The sequence below is a fragment of the Lycorma delicatula genome, chromosome 5 (genome assembly GCF_047948215.1).
Source record: "Lycorma delicatula isolate Av1 chromosome 5, ASM4794821v1, whole genome shotgun sequence".
NCBI lineage: Eukaryota > Metazoa > Arthropoda > Insecta > Hemiptera > Fulgoridae > Lycorma > Lycorma delicatula.
Genome location: NC_134459.1, coordinates 55,242,893 through 55,250,996, shown reverse-complemented (window position 1 = coordinate 55,250,996; position 8,104 = coordinate 55,242,893). Strand labels below are relative to the sequence as shown.

The following is an 8,104-nucleotide window of genomic DNA, read 5'->3' as shown; positions in this document are numbered from 1 at the left end:
CCAGCTCGCAGTTACCTGTGTACGAGACATTTTCCTTCATCTCGTTATCGTACATTCAAAATCTGCTGACATTAACCGACTTCATGTTCAATATTTTACATTTATATAAAATTTTATGAATAATATTTTACAATCTTTTTTAATTTTTTTGAGTTTCGACTTGTAATGATTACAAGGAAATTAAATAATCAATTATATAAAATCAAAATTGTTAATAAACATTGTTCTTTATTTTCTTATTGCTAAATCGAAATTATAGAGTCCTAATCTAATTACCCTAAAGAGTTTTTCTAAAGTGGTGGGCTGGCTATACTTTTTCGGATTCTACTTGTAAAACTAAACAAAAAATATCCTAGGAAAAATGGCAATTTCTCCTTCGTTCTCCCCTGTCCGCTATTTTCTTATTTTTATATAAAAATATATATCTCATGTTCGGATAAATGAATTACATTAAAATTTGGTAAGCGTCCTGGTAAGAAAGTTTTAAAATTACCAAAAAATCAGCACTTAAATACCTTCCCAAATTACAAACTGGCGGCCATGTTTATTTTTCAATCCGTTATATCTCCATAAATATTAGTTTTATCAAAATGTATGTTATTGGCTAAAATATTAATCCTTTTATCTTGAAGAAAATTACATTTTAGTTTTTAAAATCGGTTAACAAATAGCCGAGTTATGGCAAAAAATTGATGTAATTTTGTGTCTGTTTTCATGTCCTCCACTTTACGTTCAATTCTATGAAATCAATTCTATGCAATATCATTTTAAAAATATTAATAAAACTTTCCTTAAAATCGTGTACGTTAACAGCATTTTTATCCTTATCTGAATTATTTTATGACAGTTTGAATTTTTATAGTTTATTAAAATAAAATTTGTAACAAAGCATCAACTAAAAACGTTTTTTCACAGAAGCAACTTAAAGTAGAGTATTGAGTTTGTGAAGGAATTTAGCTAGTAAAATTCAAATAATGTGACTAAATATTAGTATTCAGAACGGTTACAGAATTTGTTTGTTTGCTATACATATATTGATGGCTTTCCTAAGTTAATGCAAAACATACTTTTACCATTTTTCATTAGTATTATATGCAAAGAAACGAAATTATTTAAATTTATTCTCTAGATTTACATTGCTAAAATAGCATTTTTTTAATTTTTGGGGATAATTTTTCGTAAAAGATGAGCCGTAAAATTTGTTCTGCACCATCATATAAAAAAAACGAAAGTGTTTTATTCAAAATAAATTTTTCAATTTAAAATTATCATATTTTAAAATGTACATTACGAAAGGTAGAATCAATTATGATTATTCAATTAATGAAATAAAAATAACTGTTATATTAAAAAAAAATGAAAAAATTTTCATTCGATCGGGTGGGTAGTATTACTGATTTTTAAAACAAAAAAATATTAAATAAAGGAAACTGTGTGATTTAAATATACTCTTTATCGCACTTTTTCGACTTTGAAATAGTTTTAATTAATTAATCTATTAATCTAAACTAAGGTGACAGTTAATGAGGTTCTTATCGGTTATCTTCCCGCCTCCGGGAATTACCGTTCAGGTATTTCATCAGAGGATGAATGAGAATGATATGTATGAGTATAAATGAAGTGTAGTCTTGTACAGCCTCAGTTCGACCATTCCTGAGATGAGTGGTTAATTGAAACCCAACCACCACCAAAGAACACCGGTATCCACGATCTAGTATTCAAATCTCTATAAAAATAACTGCCTTTACTAGGACTTGAACGCTGGAACTCTCGACTTCTAAATCAACTGATCTGGAAAGACGCGTTCACCACTACACCAACCCGATGGATAAATAGTAACACCTACAGCTCTATATCTGTAACCAGTACGAAATTTCGCCAATAAAAATCTAAAAAAACCTCTAAAACCACCTCTAAAAAAAATCTTCCTCTACCTCTAAAGAAAATAAAAATCTACCTCTAAAGAAAAATCTGTAGACAATTATATTTAACAAAAATTAATTTAATTATACTTGTATAATAAAAAAAAAAAATATTTGGAATTACCTGTATTAATTGATTGCGGAAATAATGAACGAACTGAAATTAAGCAATCAAACAGAGAGAAAATTTATTATAAACTTCAATAAATAAATTGTAAAAAAATTATAAATTACATCACACACACGCGCGCGCGCGGTCACACACACACATACTAAATTTATTCCCGCTAAAAAATAAGCTTTCAATGTATAGGATCTTAAAAAATTCTGGATAGATTTTTAAGATGATATTTAATACAGTAACCGTTAGAAATTAAAAAATCTGATGTGGACACCATATGACTTCCTTAAACGCCTATTAAATTACATATACACTTTAATTTATTATATATACATTTTAATTTTTTAATGAAAAGTACATGAAATTTATTTCATTAATAACTTCTAATATTTTTTTATTGTTATTATTGTATTATTTTTTATTGTAAAACTTTTTTTACAATCAGAGGTTAATAATTTTTAACAAATCAGTATATTTAAATTAATTCCTTTAGCACAGGCGAAACGAGCCTTCATTCAGAAATGTGTTTACATCAAAGATTAATTTAAACGTCAGGAAAAGATTTTTGAAAGTATATGTTTGGAGCGTAGCTTTATATGGAAGTGAAACTTACACGATCGGAGTATTTGAGAAGAAAATATTACAAGCTTTTGAAATTTGGTGTTACAGGAGAATGTTAAAAATCAGATGGGTGGATTAAGTGACAAATGAAGAGGTATTGTGGCAAATTAATGAAGAAAGAAGCATTTGGTAAAATATTGTTAAAAAAAGAGACAGAATTATAGGCCACATATTAAGACATCCTGAAATAGTCGCTTTAATATTGGAGGGACAGGTAGAAGGGAAAAATTGTGCGGGCAGGCAACGTTTGGAATATGTAAAACAGACTGTTAGGATGTAGAATGAGGGGTATATGAAATGAAACGACTAATACTACATCAAACCAGTCAAATGACTGAAAAAAAAATTAAAAACAAAAAAAAGGAGATGAAGTCGCATTTGAACCGATGTGTTTTCCCTTTTTAAGATCAAAATATTTCATTAATTTAACTTTTATTTGACTATAACTCTGGACACGATGAAAATAAGTGCCACGTATCATATATATCGTTGAAAGCTCTCAATGAGGGCTTATTATTTCAGTTAAGAAAGAGTTAAGACTTTTTTGGACACTTTTGGTCCAGTCTATTGCAATCCAAAGAAGTGCACAACTAGATGTTACAACAATACTAAATCCAAAATTTCAACATCGTGCGGGTAATCATTTTTGAGTTATGAGACATAAATTCTCATATACGTACGTACGTCACGCCGAAACTAGTCAAAATGGATTCAGGATGGTCAAAATGCATATTTCCGTTGAAATCTGAAATTTTTCTCGATTACAATACTTCCTTCGTTCAAGGAAGGAAAAAAATCTGAACTATTTTATAATACTGGATAAAAAATAATATATTTATAAAATTGTAGAGAATAAAAATTAAGAAATATAACGATTACGTCTATAAATGTTGAAAAAATTAACCTTCCAAACATGTTGAGAATAGGTTAATCACAAGACCAATAAAACTCAATCAATATAGATAATTGACAGCAAAAACAGTTTAAGTAAACGCTAATAGTTTACTAAATAATAGAAAAAAATTTCTAGTTAAAGGAAATAATTAAAAAAAGAGTGTGGAAAAGTTATAAAAATTATTTAAAAGTAAAAAATGATTTAATTATAGTAACCCAAAATAATGAAAAACAGATTATGAGTATATGAAACAATTACGTACATTAGGAAACAACCTGATACAATATGATAAAAAACAATGGTTATAAAGAACATACGAGCAATAGTTTCAGTTAATATACACAAAAAACAAAACATTTCTCAACTGTACATGACCAGTAAATGATAAAGATCAAAGCATATTTTTAAAACATAAAAGCGTCATTATCTCTCAGTCTTTGAATTAGCAAACGGTTCGACTAAATAAAAAAGCTAACTGTTTGATAGATAAAACATTAGAATGAAATTAGTGCCTTTAAAATTAAATAAAAAATTTTTTTTAAAATGTAGTCATAACATCACAATAAACTCAACACAAATGTATTTATCTAAACAATAAAATAGATATTACCAAAAACAGATGATGATGATGTTTTTATTAAACGAATAAAAAAAAACTGCATACTTTACAAAACACATGCGTTGTACTGACATTAATTATGAGAGATGGTTGCTTTACTGTAGTGAAACGACCAGTTGACGATGAAGACAAATAAGTAACTTGTTAGTTTATATTCTCGCGTGCACATATAGTTTTCTTTTCCTTTTAACATTAACTAAAACGGTTTAATTATTTTTGCTAATATACAACTAATTGTGTAAAATTTCAAAAGAGAAATAAGTTGTTTAATTTTTTATTATTTGTAAAAAAAAAAATAAATATAGATGCTCGTTTGATAACGCATTCAGTTGTACTGGACAAGATTAAACAGGTCAGTTTTTGCTTCTAGATCAAATTGATAGTGTGTTAGTTGCGTTGGTTGTCACCGTCTAATGTTTTAAAAATGGTAATTTCGTTTAAATCTAGTTTATTAATTTTAGTTGATTCATAGTTTAAATTTGTGAATTAATACAATTTATCATAGGTTTACATTTGATATTATATTTCGTACAAATAATTGCCAAAATACTTACAAAAGAGTTCAGTTTAGTTTGGTTTTCATAAACCAAATTGAGGTAAATTAGAAAGTAAATTAGAGGTAAATTGAGAGATGTAAATTACATTTTACATCTCTTTAAGGAAAATATCTCTTCAAAGAAATTTGATTACATTTCAGACTAAATTAATGGTACTTACGTATTAACGCCACCGCAGCTACAGCTTTATTTAAAAGCAAAGTAGTCAATCGGATTTCGGTGATAAATGAACAATATCTTTATTAATTTTAATAAATGGTTATTTTATAAATATAATTTAACCAAACTTAACCTACGCTCGCTAACCTTGACTAATTAACACCGTAATTTTTTGAGTATTTATTTAATAAATTCAGTAGTTATTGCAATTATTTATTATTTAAATAATCAAAACACTCCTGTTAATTAGTCAAGGTTAGCGAGCGTAGGTTAAGTTTGGTTAAATTATATTTATAAAATAACCATTTATTAAAATTAATAGACTGTTTTTAATCTATGTTAAACTCTATATCGGCCCATTTTCCACCGAAATCCGATTGATTACTTAGTTTTTAAATAAAGCTGTAGCTGCGGTGGCGTTATACGTAAGTACCAAATTAATTTATTGTAATACACGAATACTGTAATTTTTTATCCATTTTTATATTTATATACCCATCGGGCTGGTCTGATGGTTAAACTCGTCGTCGCAAATCTTCGAAGCTACGTAGGTTCAAATCGTAGTAATTGTTGGTTGCTTTTATACGTATTTGAACGCTAGACAGTGGATACTGGTGTACTTTTATAATCAGGAGTTTAATTATGTACACGTCTCTGTAATGTCGGCCTGAGTCTGTACATCTTATTTACATGTCATATATACCATTCTCATCTCATTGGTAAATGGAGGGGTGCTTATTGTTCACTAGTTGTGCAACGTACACATTAGAAATAAATAATAAAACAATAATTTTTTTATTAATTGAAACCAGCGTTGACAGTTTTTCAAAATGACATATCGGAATTTCAGGGGAAAAAACAAATTTAACACCTGGCAACCATATTGGTAACCTGATTACAAATATATATATAAAAAAAATGATCAAACTTATACCGTGTGGAATGATTCATACTTGTAGCAAACTTCTAAATTGATGTAAAACATTAAACAATAAGATTATTTTATTTATTTAAGATTATTTTCATGCAATATAGTTTAATCTAGATTTATTACAGCTATCTAATTTTATAGTTATCGTTATACGTAATGTGATATTACGTTGTAGTCTTGCACTCGACTGACATTAAATTTGAATTAATTTTCTTAAACGAAACATAAATTCAATTTTATATTTATTGAAACAGTTAAGCACTGCTTCAGAATTTCCACCCCAAAATTTTTCTATTTTTTTTTTTTAACGATATATAGTTGTAATATTTGTAATATCATAATTCATTAAAAATGTTAATATTTTAATGATAGATAAATTATTTTGGCGAAACGAGAGAATAATTAAAAAGTCATATAATACATTTTTTAATACAACATTTATTATAAATCATAATACAATTACTTTTAAAAACACAATACAATACTTTTTTATTAAACGATAATTATACTACAGGATGAAACTAATAAAATACAATATAATTAAATATGTTGAAGTATCAAACTGAACAAATCTTCCTCATCCTTATGTCTGTAGATGCCACAGAAATTCACATAAATAAGAATCCAACAAACTATTAACCATCATTAAAAAAATTGCATCATTGTTGTATATAATTTGTATATTTAACTTTAATTTTAGTCGAGGTTAGTGAGTGTAGGTTACATTAATATATATACTTTTTTTTTTGTCTCCAGTAATTTTGTTTTTACTTCCCAAATAACAAAATTCTTCTACCTCCATAATCTTTTCTCCTCCTATTTTCACATTCAGTGGTTCATCTTCGTTATTTCTACTACATTTCATTACTTTCGTTTTGTTCTTGTTTATTTTCATGCGGTAGTTCTTGCGTAGGACTTCATCCATGCCGTTCATTGTTTCTTCTAAATCCTTTTTACTTTCAGCTAGCTTACTATATCATCAGCAAATCACAGAATCTTTATCTTTTCACCTTGTACTGTTACTCCAAATCTAAATTGTTCTTTAATATCATTAACTGCTAGTTCTATGTAAAGATTAAAAAGTAACGGGGATAGGGAACATCCTTGTCAGACTCCCTTTCTTATTATGACTTCTTTCTTATATTTTCTTTAATTATTACTGTTACTGTTTGGTTCCTGTACATGTTAGCAATTGTTCTTCTATCTCTGTATTTGAACCCTAATTTTTTTAAAATGCTGAACATTTTATTCCAGTCTACATTATGGAATGCCTTTTCTAGGTCTATAAATGCCAAGTATGTTGGTTTGTTTTTCTTTAATCTTCCTTCTACCATTAATCTGAGGCCTAAAATTGCTTCTCTTGTCCCTATACTTTTCCTGAAACCAAATTGGTCTTCTCCTAGCACTTCTTTCATTCTCCTCTCAATTCTTCTGTACAGAATTCTAATTAAGATTTTTGATGCATGACTAGTTAAGCTAATTGTTCTGTATTCTTCACATTTATCTGCTCCTCCTTTCTGTGATATCATGACTATAACACTTTTTTTGAAGTCTGATGGAACTTCCTCTTTTCCATAATAGATTACACACCATGGAATTTGATGGAATTTCCTCTTTTCCATATGGAGATTACACACCAGCATGTGTAATCTATCAATCGCTTCCTCACCTGCACTGTGCAGTAATTCTATAGGTATTCCATCTATTCCAGGAGCCTTTCTGCCATTCAAATCTTTTAATGCTCTCTTAAATTCAGATCTCAGTATTGTTTCTTCCATTTCATCCTCTTCAACTTCCTCTTCTTCCTCTATAACACCATTTTCTAATTCATTTCCTCCGTATAACTCTTCAATATATTCCATCTACCTATTGACTTTACCTTTCGTATTATAAATCAGTGTACCATCTTTGTTTAACAGATTATTGGATTTTAATTTATGTACCCCAAAATTTCCTTAACTTTCCTGTATGCTCCATCGATTTTACCAATGTTCATTTCTCTTTCCACTTCTGAACACTTTTCTTTAATCCACTCTTCTTTCACTAGTTTGCACTTCCTGTTTATAGTATTTCTTAATCGTTGATAGTTCCTTTTACTTTCTTCATCACTAGTATTCTTATATTTTCTACATTCATCCATCAGCTGCAATATATCGTCTGAAACCCAAGTTTTTCTACCAGTTCTCTTTGTTCTGTCTAAGTTTGATTTAAGAATTTCCTTTTTAACATTCTCCCTTTCTTCTTATACATTTTCTACCTTATCTTTGTACTTAGACCTC

General features: G+C 28.1%; 1 long non-coding RNA gene across 1 annotated transcript in view; it reads left to right on the top strand.

Moving 5' to 3' along the window:
- Nucleotides 1–4,548: 4,548 nt before the first annotated feature.
- The window catches only part of LOC142324579 (uncharacterized), a 226,634-nt gene continuing 223,078 nt past the window's right edge, over nt 4,549–8,104 (top strand). Inside the window, exon 1 of the long non-coding RNA XR_012756333.1 lies at nt 4,549–4,605. This is a non-coding gene — a long non-coding RNA (uncharacterized LOC142324579). The remainder of the gene's footprint in view (nt 4,606–8,104) is intronic.